Source organism: Dermochelys coriacea, chromosome 6 (assembly GCF_009764565.3).
Source record: "Dermochelys coriacea isolate rDerCor1 chromosome 6, rDerCor1.pri.v4, whole genome shotgun sequence".
In the NCBI taxonomy this organism is placed as follows: domain Eukaryota; kingdom Metazoa; phylum Chordata; order Testudines; family Dermochelyidae; genus Dermochelys; species Dermochelys coriacea.
Window position 1 is genome coordinate 37,387,877 of NC_050073.1, and position 20,985 is coordinate 37,408,861.

General features: G+C 38.5%; 1 protein-coding gene and 1 long non-coding RNA gene across 2 annotated transcripts in view; one reads left to right on the forward strand and one right to left on the reverse strand.

Moving 5' to 3' along the window:
* Nucleotides 1-20,985, forward strand: part of DCDC1 (doublecortin domain containing 1) — a 421,814-nt gene that overhangs the window by 292,035 nt on the left and 108,794 nt on the right.
* LOC122460730 lies at nt 1,443-20,881 on the reverse strand. Its single transcript, XR_006282200.1, has 3 exons — nt 20,871-20,881; nt 7,048-7,051; nt 1,443-1,585 (listed from the first exon to the last, which is right to left on the reverse strand). It is a non-coding gene; the product is annotated as an uncharacterized LOC122460730 (long non-coding RNA).

Sequence of the window (20,985 nt, forward strand, 5' to 3'; positions counted from 1 at the left end):
TGTTCAGTTGTATGCTTTACCATATACAATACATTTTTAAAATTTTGTATGGTCATAAGTGCCAGTGCTGATCCAGTTGAGTTGCTTTATAGTTAGTATTACAACCCACCTCCCAGGCAATCCAGAGATTCAATCCAGACAAATGTTTATCCTTTATGTTTATGTTTAATGACAACAGGTTCCATTTCTTGGGAAGTTCTCAACTGTTTGTTTAAGCAGTCAGAGTCTTAAATTTAGTGTTCCCATCTTTAAAAGTCTCATGTGCTTTGTTGAATAAGCCCAAGGCATATTAACTCCTGAGTGGAGTCCCATCATGATGTGGAGCATCTTCTTCATGCAGGGTCCCAGGGCTGTAACAAGGCTCCCTTCTGCACATCCCTTGATAATATGATTTGGAAGACAACCTCTGAGGCGATCCTTACACAGGTGTCCTCCACTAATCTCTACCATGACCCTTAGTGCACGCTATGCATTTTTCCCTATAAAATAAATGTCAATGTATCAATAGAGGGAGAGAAGAGTTTCTCAGAATATAATTGTAATTTAAAAATTCACAAGATGATTCCACAAGACCACTGTAACAATTTCTCGTGAATTTGTATGGTTTTTGCAGTAATCACAGTATTGTGTACTTAGAGATTTTTAGAGGAAATGAAAATATAAAAACAGTTGCACACATATTACTTTAAAAAAAAGTGGCACAAAGACTCAAGAAAGCAGATCTGACCAGCTGAGATGCCTTCTGATGGGGGAGAATTCTCACCTGGAACAGAGCTGATGTAACTGGCTCCAGCACCACCCAGGGAGCGACATGTCAGAGTTATGGCCACAGAACCTTCCACTCTTGCTATCCCCAGGAGGCATACAGCCCCTTCAGGATTATTGTCAGCTGGCATGGTTAAAGCAGCCCTCTTTCTGCTCCAAGAATTTGGACTCACACATTTACACCAGGACTATCTGCCTATTCACTTCATGATTGGGACTGAGCATCCTTCTTTCAGAAATTTTCACTTGAACTCTCCAATCCCTGTAAATAAGAAATCTTATCAAATTGAAACTTTTCTCTTTTAACCATATTCCAGTGTTTGCAGTGATTCTTAATAATCCACATGATCCCTGAAAATATGCCCCTAGTCTAAAAAGTGATTCAGTAAAAAATTACTTTATTGAGATTTCAAGTTTACTGTACCTTAGTGACTTCCAAGGCATTAAGTCATATTTTACAAGTAAAAATATGGTGGTTTTTTTCTAAACATATACGTTGAAAATTCAGCTCAAGATCCAGGAATCAATCTGGGGCTTTTCATTCTGAAACATCACACAAGTTGTGACACATGAAGGGGCGGGGAGTAGCTCCCTTTGATGGACACCCAACCAGCCAGTTAGCTGTAAAATCCCTCTTGGTCTGTTCTCTGCTTGCTTTACATGTAAAGGGTTAACAAGCCCACAGGTAAAAGAAAAGGAGTGGGCACCTGACCAAGAGAGTCAATGGAAAGGTAGAACTTTTTAAAATTGGGAAAGAAACTTTCCCTTTGTCTGTTGTTCTCTGGGTTGCAGGGACACAGAGCATTAATGCTGTAACTAGCTTTAAATCAATTCATACCTCAAACCTACTTATCTGGAGCCTCAGACCTGTAAGTAAAATTAGGGAATGTCTAAAAAGACACAATTAGGGTTATTTCTTTTATTTCATATTGGCTTGTGGACGCCTCAGTGCTAACCCCAGATGCTTTTGTTTGCTTGTAACCTTTAAGCTGAACTCCCAAGAAAGCTATTTTGGGTGCTTGATTTTTGGAACTGCTCTTTTAAAATCTAGCAAAAGCCTAAGTTCCAGATGTATTTTCTTTCTTTTTGTTTTTAATAAAATTTACCTTTTTTAAGAACAGGATTGAATTTTTGGTGTCCTAAGAGGTTTGTGCATATGCTGTTTGATTAGCTGGTGTCAACAGCTAATTTAGTTTGTTTTCTCTCTCTGCTCTTCCCCGGAGCGGGGAGGGGTCAAAGGTCTTGAGGGTATTCCACAGGGAGGAATTCCCAAGTGTTCCTTCCTGGTTTCAAGGGGTTTTTTTGCATTTGGGTAGTGGCAGCAATTACCAACCCAAGGTCAGAGAAAAGCTGTAACCTTGGGAGTTTAATACAAGCCTAGAGTAGCAAGTATTAATTTTTAGAATCCTTGTGGGTCCCCACCTTCTGCACTCAGAGTGACAGCGTGGGGATTCAGCCTTGACACAAGAAATAAAGAGTTTACAAGTCAAAAGAGACTCTTAGCAGCCCATCAGTTAAGACAATACCAGTGCAGAATGAGTGCAAACCTGTATCAAACACTACCAAATCTGAGTGCTCCCTTTACACTGTTTTAAATGACTTTACAAGGCGCAAGGCAATAGAAAAGCAAGCCCATAATATGGGCGCTGTGGAAGTTTTAAAACAAATTTTAGGATTTGTGCACATACATTGATAGAGAATCAAAATAAGGTTCCGAGTTATGTTCTTGCCAACCTATCAAATACAGAAAGAATAAAATATACATTCTAAATTGGGATAATGCACATTTTTAATCATTTTAAAATAATAGGTCATGTAGTGATGTTGACCTAACAACTAATAGAAAATAGAGCTAACATGCAAACAATTCAGGCAGAGTTTCTTCATACAATAAGTACTCGAATAAAGAAAACTGCCTGATAAAGCCATAGAAGTACATGCTTCTCCTTCATCAATGTCCTGTCATCAATGTCACCTAATGCCCCTACTCTACTTGCGCTACATTGATGACATCTTCATCATCTGGATCCATGGAAAAGAAGCTCTTGAGGAATTCCACCATGATTTCAACAATTTCCATCCCACCATCAACCTCAGCCTGGACCAGTCCACACAAGAGATCCACTTCCTGGACACTACGGTGCTAATAAGCGATGGTCACATAAACACCACCCTATATCGGAAACCTACTGACCGCTATTCCTACCTACATGCCTCTAGCTTTCATCCAGATCATACCACTCGATCCATTGTCTACAGCCAAGCGCTACGATATAATCACATTTGCTCCAACCCCTCAGACAGAGACAAACACCTACAAGATCTCTATCATGCATTCCTACAACTACAATACCCACCTGCTGAAGTGAAGAAACAGATTGACAGAGCCAGAAGAGTACCCAGAAGTCACCTACTACAGGACAGGCCCAACAAAGAAAACAACAGAACGCCACTAGCCATCACCTTCAGCCCCCAACTAAAACCTCTCCAACGCATCATCAAGGATCTACAACCTATCCTGAAGGACGACCCATCATTCTCACAGATCTTGGGAGACAGGCCAGTCCTTGCTTACAGACAGCCCCCCAATCTGAAGCAAATACTCACCAGCAACCACACACCACACAACAGAACCACTAACCCAGAAACCTATCCTTGCAACAAAGCCCGTTGCCAACTCTGTCCACATATCTATTCAGGGGATACCATCATAGGGCCTAATCACATCAGCCACACTATCAGAGGCTAGTTCACCTGCGCATCTGCCATGTGATATATGCCATCATGTGCCAGCAATGCCCCTCTGCCATGTACATTGGCCAAACTGGACAGTCTCTACGTAAAAGAATGAATGGACACAAATCACACGTCAAGAATTATAACATTCAAAAACCAGTTGGAGAACACTTCAATCTCTCTGGTCACTCGATTACAGACCTAAGAGTGGCTATCCTTCAACAAAAAAGCTTCAAAAACAGACTCCAACGAGAGATTGCTGAATTGGAATTAGTTTGTAAACTGGATACAATTAACTTAGGCTTGAATAGAGACTGGGAATGGATGAGTCATTACACAAAGTAAAACTATTTCCCCATGGTATTTCTCCACCCCACCCCCCAATGTTCCTCTCATATTCTTGTTAACTGCTGGAATTAGCCTACCTTGCTTGTCACCATGAAAGGTTTTCCTCCTTTCCCCCCCCCTGCTGCTGGTGATGGCTTATCTTAAGTGATCACTCTCCTTACAGTGTGTATGATAAACCCATTGTTTCATGTTCTCTGTGTGTGTATATAAATCTCTCCTCTGTTTTTTCCACCAAAAGCATCTGATGAAGTGAGCTGTAGCTCATGAAAGCTTATGCTCTAATAAATTTGTTAGTCTCTAAGGTGCCACAAGTACTACAGCTTAAGTTGACATAAATTATGTCGCTCAGGTGTGTTAATTAGTCACCCCCCAAGCAACATAACTTATGCTAATTTATGCACTGATGTGGACAGCGCTATGTTGGTGGGAGAGCTTCTCCCACCAATATAGCTATCCCCACTCACCTGGGCTGGGGTAATTACACCAATGGGAGAGCTCTGTCCTTCAGCTTAGAGCAGCTACACTAGAGAGTTTACAGCGGCACAGCTGCATTGATACAGCCCTGCCGCTGTAAACTCTCTAGTGTAGCCAAAATCTTAGATCTTAAACTGTCATTCTCAGGGCAAATCTGGAAATCATCAGCTGGAATCATTTTTCTGCATAATCTCATAGCAGAACTATAGCACTTCAATTTCGCCTAATTCTATCATTGTAGAATAGTTGCTGTCAATGAAATTTGTCTTCTTTTTTGTCATGGTGTTTAAAGGGCACTTGGAGGACATTGCTGCTTACCTTTCTCTCCTCTCATCCTCTGTAAAATGTTTTCTGGTGGACAAATTGTGAGAGGCTCTTGCTTGACCACCTGCACAAGTAGCCTTTCCTGTCCATATGCTGCTGCACAAGGGCCTTCCACAATAGCAATCCCTGTGTCTGGAGAGAGCAGGACTGCTAAATCCTTTTCAGTTTGGCAATCAGGATGACAAAAAAGGAGAAAACTAATGGTTGGAGTAGATTTTTCACGCTTCCATTCACATGAAGCAGACACAGAGTGTTTGAGTCACAGAGCTGTGGAATGAAACCTACAGTGTAGCCTATAATGGTTTGATAATTATTTACCTACCAGTCTGTAGCTCATGGGATTTAAAGCTGGTATTCACTAGGCTCATGGACCATGCATTAGAACCAATCATGAAGTGTTCTTTCCACCATCCTTCTCTGAACACTGTCTTCCTAGGTACAGTCAAAATGATCAAGAAAGGCTCAGGAAAGGCTTATGGCACATACATCATTTACATTTTTTTTCACAAAGACAAGATGGTTTTGTTCTCTACCCAAATTTTTGCCTGAGATGGAATTAAAATTCCATTGTTATCAGATAGCTTCCAGTCATCTGCCCAGAGCTTCATCGAATGTCAGGTGAGGCCTGGCTTATATGTTAGTTTTTTTAAAAAGAGCTATTGTTACTATTTGGGTAGAACGAATCCCTTTCAGGATTCCAGTCCAACGTGAAAGCAATCTTATTTCCGAGGCTATCTAAATAAATTAAACAAAGAGCCAGCAGGAGTTCCAGTATCAGCAAGACTTGGTTATTTGATTAGTCCTATAGCTCCCTCCATGACTTTTCTCAGTCTTATCTCTAAATCCAGGGGCTGTAAAACTGCTATGTGTTCAAATCACACTCTTCTTTATCACTGTCCTCTTAGGTCTGGAGCTAGTTCAAATGTTGATTTGGATGAGCAGTCCTTCTGTCTCTCTTTAGTTAAGCACATCACAGCATTTCTCCTTGGGGTTGCTATTCTTCTGTAGTGGGGATCTGTAACGACAATTTTATGAAAGAGAAGGGAAGGCTACTTACAAGAGGCAAGAGTTCTCAGAATGTACTGCTACTGCAGATAACCCTCTCTTCTTCACACTGGATTTCAGCAAAAAGAGAAGATGATTGGTCTAGGTCTTTATTAACCTCAGGAAGGACATTCAGATCCACACTTGGTGTACATGAGTGGCCCAATTGTCCAACTGTTTTAAAGTGTTTTAAAACTTGCAAGGCATGACACATCATTTACTGGGTGAATCTGCAGAGGATTACCTTAGGAGAACTTGAGTTAATGGTAAATGGCCCTCTTTACACACAGTGAGGGGACTGGATTTCTTTTTGACAAAAAAAAGAAATAAAGAAGTTCAGCCGTGCTCTAGATTGCTAGAGGTAAAATAAGTTCAATGAGAGAAAAAGAAAGATATACAATTGTAGTACCTGCATTTTTAAGGGCAAATGGTTTACTGTTAGCCAGAAATTTGCTTGTGCCTTTGAATACAATATTTGATTTCCTATGTAAATGAATTCACTTAAACTGAATATGGGTAAATGTCAAGAGATTGTGATATTTAATATTTTGAATTGTGATTAAAATGTGTATTTTGTCTTGTGTAATTCTTTTTACAGAAATAATATTCTAAACTTTGACCACTGAAGAATATGGTGTTACAGTTATTAAATTGTTTGCTTTTATTGAAATCAGAACATAAAATTATATCTAGGAACTGTTTACATCCTTTATTTTAACAAAGGTCACTATATCATTTGTGCACAATGTATGGATAAATGAATCTCCATTTACAACAGAGAAAAAGAAAGGGGCAGAAGGGGAAGGACCATGCTTTAGATTAGGCAAAATCTGGCCATAAAGATTAATTTTACACCATGATCCAAAGGCTAGCAAACTGAACCTCTAATAAAGTTACACTATCTCCCTCCCCCACCCCATACCCAATAATATCCTTTCTCCAGTGTTTCGGAACATACATATGAGACTGTCACCAAAACTGGCTTCAATAAACTGAATTATTGTGTTGGTGCAGTCTTTCGGGTAGCTTCATCCCAAGACAAACAGAGTTAGTAGATTAAAACCAGCATCCTGACTAGAATTCAGTGAGAGAGTACACAGCAGAAGTTTGTTCACACTGACCCATACCAATAAGCAGATGCGGAAATATGTTTTGCCCATATAGTTTTCTAGCATAGTCTTAAATGAAGCTCATTGCAAGTCACCTTGTAGATGATACAGATAGGGGTGATTATAACAAGGTCTACATTAGTAAGCAAAGTCCAGAATCTCTTTATTAAAAACATTTGGTAAAAAAAATGTACAAATTCCTGCTCTTACCTGGGAATCCAAGTGGAAATGGGGCCAAAATTACCACCAGGCTGTAACCCTATTTGACAAAGGGTTAACATAGACCATCAATAGGTAGAGTAGTTACAACCTTCGATAATTACGTTAGTTGATTATCCCTGCCAGCTAGTCTCAGCTCCATCTCATGTGGATCAGTCATCAATCTGCTTTCTCCCTCTCTACTGAAAAGAGGATTTAAAAATGAAGGTCATGATTATATCATTATTGTTACTATTTATTATTCATATTACCATAGTGCCCAGGAGCTGTAATCATTGTGCAAGGTGATATACAAACACAAAACAAAAAGGCAGACCCTGCCCCAAAGAATTTACAATCTAAGTGTAAGACAAGAAATAACAGGTGGATACAGACAGACAGGGGAATGCAAGGAAACAATGAGATAATAATCAGTATCCTGATGGCATCACAGACAAACGTACCTCACAATATCCACCTGATCATTTAATGTTGGATGTTACCTTGCCTTCCTAGTAAGAGAGAGGTATTAACTGTCCTTGTCAGTAATGGATCAAAACTCTTAAGTATTAGTTTTCACTGATCATAAGAAGCAAATGCCCAGCTTGCAGGTCTTCAGCACAGGCAGAACCTGTGTGAACAAAAATCAGATGTGCTCCACTGAAGACTGTTTCTCCTGTCTTGTTTTGACACTGCTCACAAGGATCCAGCCATTGAATCCTATTTGTAAAATAGATGGAAATCTCCTAATAGTGAGAAATGCGCAGATCTGTTACACAGTGGAGACAATCTGGATTTATCACGTTACCAAAGAAGCATATATTTTTCTTTCACCTGGCATTCATGGATATTGTGATAAAGGAGAGGAAAATCTGCTCCAAAGATTTTACAACCCCAACAGCCAAATTTTGTACTTGGATTCAAATGTTGCATCTGAAGGCAAAATTTTACCTTGTTTATTTCACAGTGCCTAACATAACTGGGCCAAATCTTAAAGGATATTTTACAAATGTATTTATGTATGGTGGATTTTACAAAAGTCAGACTGCTTTGTAAAGTTCCACTTAGTCTTTGAAAGCTCATACCTGGCACCTAATTTTCCATGTTGAACCTGACATTTCACGTATGTAAACAAGATTCAGGTGTTTAGAAAACTGGGTATCTGTTAGGTTAAAATGGCACAACCTCCTGCAACCAAATAAATAAGCTGTAGTTGTTTCTTTAATACCTCCAAAGGGAAAACAAGCTTATAAGAACTTGCTAACCATTGTGCATTGAGCTGTCACCTTCAATGTACCTTTGAAATACTGGCTTTTTCTTAAAGGGGAAGATGGGAAACAGAAAGTGTATAGTTTCATTCATGCAGACTTTGTCAGAAAGTGCGGCTGTGATATGATTTCTGTCAGAAACAATCTGCTTGAAAATTTTCTGTCTTTACTTTCATACAAAGAGTGGCTTGTCTGTTTTCTAACCTTAGGTGATGGGATCTGCTGCCTTGTCAGATAACATTTGAGTTCACTCACTACCTGCTTGTTGACTAGAGCACAGACTCACTGTGGTGGCAGAGAAAGCCTTAAGGCTGCTTAGCATCTGTCTCTTCTTGTAATTAGCTACAGCCTTGTGTACAGAGCAAAACAGAGATTTTATGCTGTGAAAGGATAATCCACACAGACAGGAGTTCTAAACTGCAGAAGAGTTTGTTAGTGTTTGTCATTCTTACTCTGAATATGGAAGATGAAACAACTTCTTGCCTGTAAACAGTGAAGTGTTTCAAGTCCTCCTCTCAAATTACACTGTGTAGACAGATAGTTTTGGAAAAGCTCTTATTTAACACCTTTATTTGTTACTTTGAATATCAAATATTTATTAAAATTCTATTCTTACTTTTAGCTGTATCCACTTCTTGATCCATAGCTGATCATACATCTTCCGACTCATGTATTGGGAAGAATTTGTCCTGAACAGCTGCCTGAGGAGCTGCATTAATGTCATATGCAATGCAACGAAGGCAATACCATGCTCTCTTGGTTGAAGAAGAAGGTCTTGGATGATAGTCATTCACAGAGATCTTCCTAAAGCAATGCTCTCATGAGGATTTCTTAGGGATAATGAAGGCAAATTTGAATAGCTGAGTGTCTGTCTCACATCTTTAGAAGAGTGAGGTAGACTCTACAGAGGTAGCAAATTGAATACAAATAATTCTTCCTGAGCTCAACCCTGCAGTCCTCATACAGATGATGATTCACTTAATTCATGGCTTTTTCACAAGACTGTAACTTGGGGCAGTTTGCTAAGGCAGCAGTGGTTAGATTCCTGTTGGTAGGGTTAGAATGATTAGGGAAGGGTATGAGATCATGGTTGAGTCTCCCAACCCTGCCAGAGGTTGGGAGATGGAGTCCCATCCTTTCCTTCAAATGAGGCATCAAACCAACTTCTGTACTGAAAGGTGATGGATTTGCAAAGATGCCTGAACTTTTGTGATCAGGTTCAGGGTTTCCTTGTGAACTAGCCTGCATAGTTCTGAAGGCCTTAGGCTGTGGAGCTGCCTGGACCTGACAAGATATTTGTGAGGTGGAAGAAGGCTCTTTATGCCTTGAACAGTTAAGTTGCTTTGGATTTCAGCACAGGACAGTTGTTGTCTTCCCCACTTTCACTGCTGCCAAGACATATTGCCTTTACAGTTATCTTGTTTTAAAATTAAAATGAGGTTACAGCCACTTGGCCAAAATCTAATGCTTGTGTCTATCCCACTTGCAATGAATACTTGTAATTCCTACTGGGCTTAGTCCTGAAACCCTCACTCAGCCAAAGTGCCACTCAAATAGGAATATTGACTGAGTGAGGACTGTAGGATCCATCCCTGTATGTCAAGGGTTCTCAACCTTTTTTGGATCACACCTGTCCTTAGCATTTTGTTTAACTTGGAGTCCCCACCCCACATACACACACTTGTGATAGTGAGAAGGATGCTGCCATCTAGCATAGCTAATTGTTTTGTTCAGGAGATACTGGGCAAATTACTCAAAATACAAGTCAAATGGTACTATAAAAATATCCCTTACTTGTTTTAATTCTCCTGATGTCAGTGAGATATTTTGACTTGTTTGGTACTGGAAAACAGATCAATGCAAGGCTCGGTGTTTGAAATGCAGTCATAGGTTGTCTTCTACTTGGAGCCCATTTCTTTACTTTGTCTTCAGTGCTGGAAACCCAGCTTCACACTAGTATGCCGAAGCAAAAGGTAGCAAAAAGTATGCCATTTTCACTGCTGCAGTAGAGAGCCCTGGGAATTCCTCTACAATTTAAAGCCAGAAGTTTGAGAGAAGAGGTGCCAAAACATTGCTTCAATCTGCTGTCACATTTCAGCTCACTAAGCTGTTCTGCCATCTCCCCTGAAAGATTGCTTTAACCTACAGAGGTAACAAATGTATCACGAACCCAGGCAAGGGAGCTTCAGCCTTTTTGGAGTAGTTGCTTAACTGTTCTTTCAGTCCCTTCACATTTTCAGCAATGGCAGCTTTCAGATCATTATAATCCACAGTGCCACCATCATCCTAGAGGAAATCTGAAAATGTGGGCAATGTTGTAAATTTCATTTGCCAATTGAGAGTCCCAAATGTCTAGTTTCTTCATTAAAGTTGTTACTTTGTTAGGAGGAGGAGATTTGCATCCTTCACTTGCATAGATGCATCCATTGAATTCATAGAGTTGAAATCATCAATCAAGTGAGCAAGCAGAGCCAGCCAAGGGCAATCACGATCTGACTTTACATCAATTAAAAAGATTTTAACCTCTTTCACATACCTCAATAATGCAAAGGAACACTCTTCCTTGTGCTAAACACCTTACTTTGGAGTGAAGTAGTAGGAGATGAAGATCAGATCACATTTCCTGGCACAGGCCTCAAAATAAATGTGCATCGAGTGGCCTTGCTTTTATAAAATTGATTATCTGCACTGCTTGCTGCATAACTGACTTCAATGGCTGGGGAATTTTCTTAGCAGCCAAGGCTTCTCTATACATCATGCAGTGAGTCCATTTAGTACTTGGAGCTAATCCCTGAACTCAAGTGACAAAATTTCTGTGCTTTCCCATCATGGATTGAGCACCATCACTGAAAATGTCAATGCATCAATCCCAATTCAGACATTCTTGACAAATGAAATTATCTAGCATTACAAATATCAGTTCCCCAGTAGTGAGAGTTGGAAGGGGTCGACAAAAGGTAAATTCTTCCAGAAGTGACTCTTCATGCACATATCTGACATAAACAAGCAGTTGTGGTAATATTGGTTGTCTCATCAAACTGGGTTACATAGAATTAACTCATCTTAATGTAGTTCAACATTTGATCTTTCACATCACTGCTGAGTTCTGAAATTTAGCGATTCGCTATGTCATTTGACAATGGAATGGCACCAACCTGCACAGCTGAGCTTTCCCCAAACATAACAGAACAAACGTCCTTTTCAGCTGGCAAAATCAATGGCTTGGCTATGGTTTGAGGCTTACAAAGTTTAGCACTGTGGTATTACATGACATAAGAGGCTTTAAAACACTTGGCAGGCCCTGTGGAATGCTCGCTTATAGCACTTTTTTGCTGATTGAATGTCTCGAGTTTTCTTTTGTAAAAGTCAAGTAGCTTACCCTTTAGTACAGGATGTCTCATCTCCAAATAGCATCTCAGTTTTTGAGGCTTCAAGCTACATCACCACGGATGACACACTGAGAATGAGGTTTATCCACTATGCCAACAAACGTAAATCTCATTTCCAAGTAACTTTCTTCATATTTTCAAACTTTTTTTTAAAGATGATGATACACTGGCTCTGTGTTTTCTCACATACAACAAGCCATTTTATGTACTGTACAAAGATATAATGCAGCTTTGGTATGTGCCCAGAAGGTCCCCATATTTCAGTTATTTGGGACAAAGTGGGGAGAGCCCTAATATTGAACACCCTGCCAGTAGCTGCTTCTTATAAAGGCCAATTTTGGCCTCAGTTCATACTCTTCTGCTGGTATCCAACTCTCCACTGAGGTGGAACCTTACAATAAAAAAGAGAAGTGTTCTCACCATTAGAGAAAGACATAGCTCAAAAGGTTTGGCATTAGGGTGTGGTTGAGATGAGGATGTGAATCTTGTGAGAAGAGGTTTTCTTGCAAGATTTCTGCCACTTCTGCTTCACATTTATCCAGGTGTCCTAAAAGAGTAGCTTCTCTCACAGTATTTTGGCACTTCTGGTTCATCTCCCAGCCAGAATGTGCAAGTGGAGGAATAATACCCCAAAACACACACTTTTCTGAACATTTTAAAATCACAGAGTTTTGATTCAAGTCCAGTTCTCAAAATGGTGAACCAGGTCCAAATTTGGCCCAGCCATACCTCTATCATGACAGAGGGGAAGCTTTCCCAAATTTGAGTGAGTGGCATTAATTACTGAAGTATTAGAAGATTTACCATGTCTCCCTCCCACCCCTCCAACCAGAAAGTTAGATGGGGAACCCTCCTGGTCAAGAATCTCTGCTGTAGGTCAGCCTTGAAAAAGTTGGTTTCAGAGTAGCAGCCGTGTTAGTCTGTATTCGCAAAAAGAAAAGGAGTACTTGTGGCACCTTAGAGACTAACAAATTTATTTGCGCATAAGCTTTCGTGAGCTACAGCTCACTTCATCGGATGCATTTGGTGGAAAATACAGTGGGGAGATTTATATACACACACAGAGAACATGAAACAATGGGTTTTATCATACACACTGTAAGGAGAGTGATCACTTAAGATGAGCCATCACCAGTGGGGGGGGGAGGAGGAAAACCTTTCATGGTGACAAGCAAGGTAGGCTATTTCCAGCAGTTAACAAGAACATCTGAGGAACATTGGGGGGTGGGGTGGAGAAATAACATGGGGAAATAGTTTTACTTTGTGTAATGACTCATCCATTCCCAGTCTCTATTCAAGCCTAAGTTAATTGTATCCAGTTTGCAAATTAATTCCAATTCAGCAGTCTCTCGTTGGAGTCTGTTTTTGAAGTTTTTTTGTTGAAGGATAGCCACCCTCAGGTCTGTAATCGAGTGACCGGAGAGACTGAAGTGTTCTCCGACTGGTTTTTTAATGTTACAATTCTTGACGTCTGATTTGTGTCCATTTATTCTTTTACGTAGAGACTGTCGAGTCTGACCAATGTACATGGCAGAGGGGCATTGCTGGCACATGATGGCATATATCACATTGGTAGATGCACAGGTGAAAAGGTCTGCTTTCAAGTAAAATGGGAGGGGGGGGAATCTCTTATCCTAATAATAAATCAAGATACAGAATTTGCTACAAGAACCCTATTTTCGTTTCTTATAAAAGACAGAAATATCAAGATGAAAACCATATGCTGTAAAAGTGTCAAGAATGTTCAGTTGTGGTTTTTTTTTAAAGCAAGAGCTTTGGAAGGGATATAAACTGTCATACTTCCGGGCATAAACCTACCTCTGACTGGTGGGTTAGAAACAAACTTTCCTTGAAATCAAGTTATCCCATAACAGAGATTCCTGCACCTTCCTCTGAAGCAGCTGGTACTAGCCAACAGTATTTCCCATGTTTCTAAATTTGTCTGCCCTTACCTTTGTTATTAATAGTGACATTTATTATTAAAACTAAAAGGATATTAAATTTTCCTCATTGTGTGTTTCTTGTTTAATTTTTGAATTTTCCTCAGCCAAGACAGTCAGTCTCTGAAGTAACTTTTACTTTCTATTTTCAGTGCATTGGTGAAATGTAAACAACACTGTAGAGGATTTTTTAACAAAATAATTTTCACAGTTAAAAATAAGTCATGGAAACATTTCTAGTCATTTTAGATTGCATTTTTTAAAAAAAAATGGGTTTTGAATTAAGTTAGCTCTTTAAAACAGGGACTGTTATTTACTGTGTTTCTACAATGCTTAGTATAAAGGGACCTTAATTTGATTGGCCACTAGATGCCACTACTATATACATGTTAAATTATCATAATAATAAGTTGACAGTGTCCCTTTAAGATTTTGGGCAAAATTTTCTAAGTGATTTAGGAGGCTAGGTCCCATTTTCAAAAATGTCTTAGGCACACAGGGAGCCAAGTCTCATTGAAAGTCAATGGGATATAAGCTCATATGTGCCCAACTTACTTTTGAAAATGGAACTTTGGCTTCTAAATCATGTAGATTCTATAGAAACTTTTACCCTGTCATCATTTTCCCAGAAAGTTCTGTGAGGTTGCAATGTTAGCAGCAAAGTGAATAGCCCAATGCAAGGGTTTTCAACAAAAGATTCGTAATCCCCCTACTTTTCCCATATTGCTAGACGGAAAGAGGATCCTGGGCTGATGAGGAAAGGGGTGGTCCTACTATGGAAACATGGGTCACAATATGGAAAGGTTGAATATTTTCCGTCTTTCCATTTATGTTTTAAAGTTGCTATATACAACCAAATTAAAAAATACTTTCAATCAAGGTCAGATTGGTAGTGATGGAAGTTATCTTCCTATATCTGTTCTGAGACCTACCTGGAATGATTTTCATCTATCATTCTACTTCCCAGGGAACATGTTAAAAAAAATCCACCCTCACAAATAGCACTAATTTATATTCAGAGAATCATAGACATTAGAGAAGGAAAAGAACCATTAGTTCATCCAGTTTATGTTCCCTTGTTACCAATGCATGATGGTTCCCTATAGCATATTTTCTAATGTTTTGTCTAATGTGTAGTTTTTTAAAAGTCCAAAAAATGGCCCTTCCCCTGTTTTTCTTGAGAAACTGTTCCACAACTTATTACTTTTCATCAACAGGAATTTTTTCTGTTTACACTGAATTTTGCCTTTCTCAATTTCAATCCATTGTTCCTAGTTATACCCCTATGTACCACTTTAGCTAATTCTTCTCCTTTTTGTGGTTGTTACAACCTTCAAAGATTAGTAGACTTATTATGTTCATCTTTGTAATCTCAGTTGGCAATACTGTTGGCAATCTCAAAGGAGGGGAGAAAGGGATTGAATGAGCGTGGAAAGTAATCTACCTGCTTCCCCCTTCTGTCCTGGGGAGGGAAGGCATTATGGGGAAACTTTGTCTGCTGTGGCCCATGCAGTACCTTTTCTGTGGATAAATAAAACAGTTCATTTTCTAGCGCTGTGACATCATTAGCTTTCATGAACACTTAAGTCAATTTTAAAAACTGGGGAAAAAATTAAAATAGCAAAAAACAATCATAAAAGTCTCAATCAGGACAGTAACCTCAATTTTGATAGCACCTGTCTGTCTTTACTGCAATAAGTCTTAGCGACTTCTTCCGTCGCAGAAGAGGCGTTAGATAGTTTTTTCAATATAGATGTATAATTTTTGGAACAGGAAAAAATGTGAGCTCTTTCAGGTAATAGCTTACTGAGATTGGAACATGTATTGTAATCTCTGTCATTCATCGTTTAAGGTTCCTCAGTGTGCATTTAATTTAGATTTATTAAAACAGTCTTTTTATGTCAATAAAACACTTATTTAATAAAAAAATTCTGTGATATGGATGTTTTACTCTGTAAGAGATAAACCTTCCATGCTGAGATGGTATTTGAAATGCAATACTTGTCAAGTTAAATCAAGTTTGGGAACCTTAATATAAACTGTTAGCGGGGAACAGGAGTTAAAATACTCTGTTTTTATCTTCTTTTATACTAAAATATAAATCCTAGGAACAGTGCATGAGGTTTTGACATACAACTCTTAGTAACAAAAATGAGAACTATTCCACTAAGTATCCAGTAGTCCTCATGCTGATTTTTTACCCCTACAAATGTAAGAATTCCTTATGGCCCAATTCCACGTGATAAAGCATTACTTTGAGGACCTAATTTTTTAGTCACAATCCATCTAAAATAATTAATGCTCACTTCTGTTCTGAAAATATCCAAATGAAGTGGAAGCAAGTCATATATTCTAATCTATTTTCAAATAACTTTTCTTCCTTTTCTCAGGTGCATAATCACTTTGGAATACACAGAATGTATTCCCTTGAGTTGAATTAATTGCCAATGATCTGTCACTTCCGCTTGTTTCTTTTTCAAGCTACCAGTTTGTATGAGTTTAGTTTTTGTGTTAGGTTTTGGTTAAATAGTTTTGTAATAAAACCTGACAGTAATCTTTATTTTATATCCAAATTGAGAACAGCATTTTGCAGCTCTTCCTTACCTTCATTAGCACTTACTCTTGTGAGTAATTGTTGGAGGAGGGAGGGTTGAGGCTCTCCTAAGTCCTCACCAGACCTTGATTCAAGTAATTTATAATGTCCTTCCCCTGTTTGTAATACACAGGGGTTTCTCCAACCAAAACAAACAAAAGAAAGGTCCCTTTCTTTCTCTTTCCCTTCAGAGAAAGGGGAGTCAAGGGAAAAGAAAAGAAAAGAAAAGAAAGGTAAAGGTGATTTGTCTCTTAGGCAGTCTTCTGGGGTCAACCCTTTGGGTCTTGGCTTATCAGCTGGTATACTCTCTTTAATTAGGGTCTACCGCTAGCCCCTCCTCCTGAGGCACCGTATTTCATAGCCGGTCCATGCAGTTTCAGTGACAATGGGACCTATAACTGTCTCCCTCTTGGTTGATCTGTCTCTGTGGTCAGCAGTCTCTGAGGTACAGCAGTCTTTTTCCTATTCACCACACCTTCCTGTGGCAGGTTTTCCCTTTTAAGATCACCCCACTCCAGGAAGACCAAGCCTTACAGATGTGCCTGGTTAGTGCTGAACGGGATCAGAAGAGCTCAAGAATACTTCTTATACTATATAAGACTCCATATTCTTGACTGAAGTAGTTCCTGAGTTCCATCTGAATCAATCCATCAACTTTCTCAAATTTTTCATAGACTATAAAATAACCAGGGGGAAGATTAGTTGCATATTATGGATGTGAAAAGCAATCTTGGCTATTATTTAGAACTAAACTTATAAGCAGATCTCTTTGCTTGTTTGTCGCATAAGCAGATAAGTCCAGTGGGACTCTGCTCAACAATTGTCTAAATGGATTAGATTTTGTATGCAAATCTGTTATGACTTGCAGATGTCCTGATACTTGATGGTTTTAGAACACATACCATCCATCCAAATCAGCATCAACATAATGACTGTGAAACGCCTCTGTCAATGAAATATATAAGGCTGCTTCCTGGAGTTTGATTCTGACCCTTACATAGCATTATTTTTTCTATTATTGTTATTATTTATTCCTCGTGTGTGACGTGGAAGCTAGATGTGATTCCCAATTCAGGAGAATGGGTCTTCAATCATTAAACTGGTAATCCTCAGACACTGAGAGTTGATATTACTTCCTAATTGCTCAGAAATGGAGATCTGCATTGACCTGAAGGAGAAAAAAATATTGCTTGCCTGTCTCTGTAGTTCTGTGTGTAGATAGTCAGTATAGGTCCACATTTGCCATATTTCTCTGGAGTCTTTCTTGAGATTTCTGCTAGGTGGAATGATACTGAGATGTTGCTGGGACTGCTGCTCTTGGCCCTGAATATTGGGTTCCATAGAGAAGCATGTGCCCAATAGTCCCAATGATCACTGCATTCCAGAGGGTGCTAGATGCATACTGATCCAGGCAGAGTGGATCTATAGTGAGAAACTACTCCAAGAGCTACAGTCATTCGTAAATAACCTATCTTAATTAGTTCTCCATGTTGTCTTTGCTGAACCTGTGAGAATCTGTGTGTATAAACACGGCAAAATTCTGTTGAAGTAGCAATAGTTTCCCCATTTTAAATTTTAAGCAGTTATCTACATAAGGAATTCAGAACAATGTATGACAGAAGAGAGAGAGAGTTAAAGCTGTTGGTAGATATTCAATTCAGTTAAAAACTACAGTCTAGAACATTCATGTACTTTTAGTCCAAATTCATATCCAAGTCCCTAACTGATTTGTTCCTTTTTATTTTCTCCAGCAAATTTTCTGCTATCTTAGACCCAGAATCTTCTCCTCATATGCTAGCCATAAGTTTTTGCTGTGAATAAATTCTGAACTAAATATAGTTTAAGGACATTTAAATTTAATCTTCTGCTTCTGTGTCATTGTGCTCACGTCCATATAAAGGAAGACTGTTGTCTTCCATACAACATTTCCCTTTGAGCATTCTACTTTTAATACATAGGTCTAATGCCAAAGATTGCTACCTCAACAGCAAAAAACAGAACAACTGACCATGTAACTTCAGGATGAAGGGATATGATATCATGTCACAGGCATGTCTCTTCTCTGTTTGTTTCCTTTCCTTTCTTTTCTCCGGTGTTTCACTCTCAGTCTCTTCATTTCTGCTCGTCTCTGTCCTCTCATGCAATTAAAATGTATATTTGGCAAGGCTGTCTTGTTCTGCCACTGGTCCCACTGTCTCCAACCATGCTAAATCAGCACTTGTGGGAGCAGCACTTCTTGTCAGTCAGGAGGAGCCAATTTGCTACTATGAGAGACAGGGTGGCTTCACATTAAAATGTCAACTATCCTTGACTTTAAACAACAGCTGTAACAGTTGAAATCACATCAGCTGACAGTCCTATTGGTGCCTACAGTAAGTCTTGAAATATTTATTAACAGTTTGTCATGTAACTTCTAGATCTATAAAAGAGGAATTTCATAAATTGTATTTATGAAATCAATGAGACTCCTCACATGGTTAAAGTTAATCATGTGCTTAAGTGATTTGCTGGATTCGGGAAGAGTGCTGAGCACTTTGTAGAATCAATCCATGATGCAGTAAAATATTAAATTTATACATTGTTTATTTCACACTGCTTTTGTTTCAAGCAGATTAAATTAAATTTCATGGTAATCTACCCAAGCAGTTAATGTTTAATTTGGCTAGCAAAGATTTACGATATTTGTAGGAAAAGATATGTGGGCTACCTATGCAAAATGGAAGTATACTGAAAATATTTTTGCTTCAATTACTTTTAGCAATTTTATTATAACACAAAAAATATAATGTTATAAGAGTGCTCATTTCCACTTGCTGTAACACTTCTTCTACAAGGCCAATTGGGTCCTAGTAAAGATTCTTGTGAGAGAGAAATTATGCTTAATTTGAATTTCCGAATACATCCACTTCCTGTTCTAGACTGTTGTTTACTGCAGTTATGTTCCATTCTGAGACGCCACTGCATCTCAGTGGCTGGTGAAATAATCCTTTTATGTCCCTTAAATACCTCACAAGAATGCTTAATCATTTAGGATGAAATGGGCCAGGATTTCAGCCTTATTGTTTATATGAGATTTGGAATCCTTGTTTGGAAGGTGCTCCATGGTGCTATTTTACCTATTATTTATGAGGAAACAAATTTTACAGAATGCCAATTCTGTACAGTAAGGAACAATACAGAACATGGTGGCTAATACAATTTATAAGAATCTTTTTGAATGGCAGCAATAGTATGGGGTATATGCAGAATCTTTCATTGTAAGGAAGTTGAGTATGATAGATAGGAGTAAACAGTAATGCAACTGTAATGATAAAGACATTTATATAGCATCTTTCATCCAGATGAATTTCAAAATTACAGATGGTTGTAAAACAAATTCATTAAAAAATTCAAAATGTTGAAGTTTTTGCCATTTCACAAGATTCAAAATGAACCATTTTTTCTCTTTTTTTAATTTTTGCAAACATTTTTCATCAAAATTGTTATCAAAACTGCTAACAAAACGGACAACTAGAATTCAGTCATCTCTGCAATTCACTGTGCATGATATGGTCTGCATGGCTCATACCACAGTGTTTTGCAATACTCAGAAAAGACAGAGAAGGAAGCAGTAATAAACATGTTAAAAACAGCGTGCCAGATTCTCCCGTCCAACAAGATCTGTTCAGCTCAGGAAGTGGGGGGAGGTTTCCGAGAGCCAATTATGGCTTCCTGATTTACAAGCTCCCTCAGCCCTATGAGCCCATAGATGAAATCCTGGCTCTCTGAAGGTCAGTCAAAACTCACAGTGACTTCAGTAGGACAAGGATTTCCCGTCTTGTGTCAACTGTGAAATGGTGGAGTGGAACTGTACTATGCAAGGAAAGGAATAGGGCTATATAGAAGGGGCCAGGATTGGGCAGAGAATCTGGTGAAGCACATGGACATATCTCTGGTTGGTTGCATTATGTAAATATTTACAATATATTGTATATGGAATAATGAACGTACTGCTTCACCTTTTAATGCTTTCTAGAGAAACAGTGCCTCAAAGAAAATTTATGTTAACAAACCCTCCTTTAAAATTACAGTTTTAATGTATATGCTGTGTGAGTGACCATCTAAGTCTAAAGGATTGTTTGGTAGATGGGATTCAATCCTGTAAATCCTTGCTGACAAAAATAATCCTTTCTCCAGTAATCAATCCCATTGACTTCAATGGGACTACCATCATGAGTGTTCACATGTTTAAAGGTTTCTAAGATGAGGCCCACAGCTCTGACAATACCTGAGTTTTCTGAACATACCATTCAAGGATAACTTCATAAATGTGGTGGCATTTGGGGCCTGTATGCTTGTGCTTATATGTGAATTGCAGATGCAGATCAAATAGTTAGAGACACAAGTACTCAGATTTCCACTCACAATTTATTTTGTGCCTGCCAAAAATGTACAATTCCAGTTGATAATGCCTATATCTGAACACCATTGAGAAGCATTTTAGGCTTTCATATAGAGCAGCAAGAAAAATGGAAATTTGTTTAGAAATTAAAAAATAGGATTTTAAGTTTCATATTTTATGTTCTTCAGCACAGCTATCAAAAACTAAAATGTGTTCAGCAGTGACATCTGCTAAACTATAATGCTATAAAAACCTGCAGTGTAGAAGAATATGAAATTTCTGCAACTATGAACATACAAACAATGCTGTGTATATATATGCAACAACATTAGAGATTATACACACATTAATATTATATCATTTTATATCATACCTTTATTCACCATATTTGTGTACCTAAAATGTAAATAAACTAT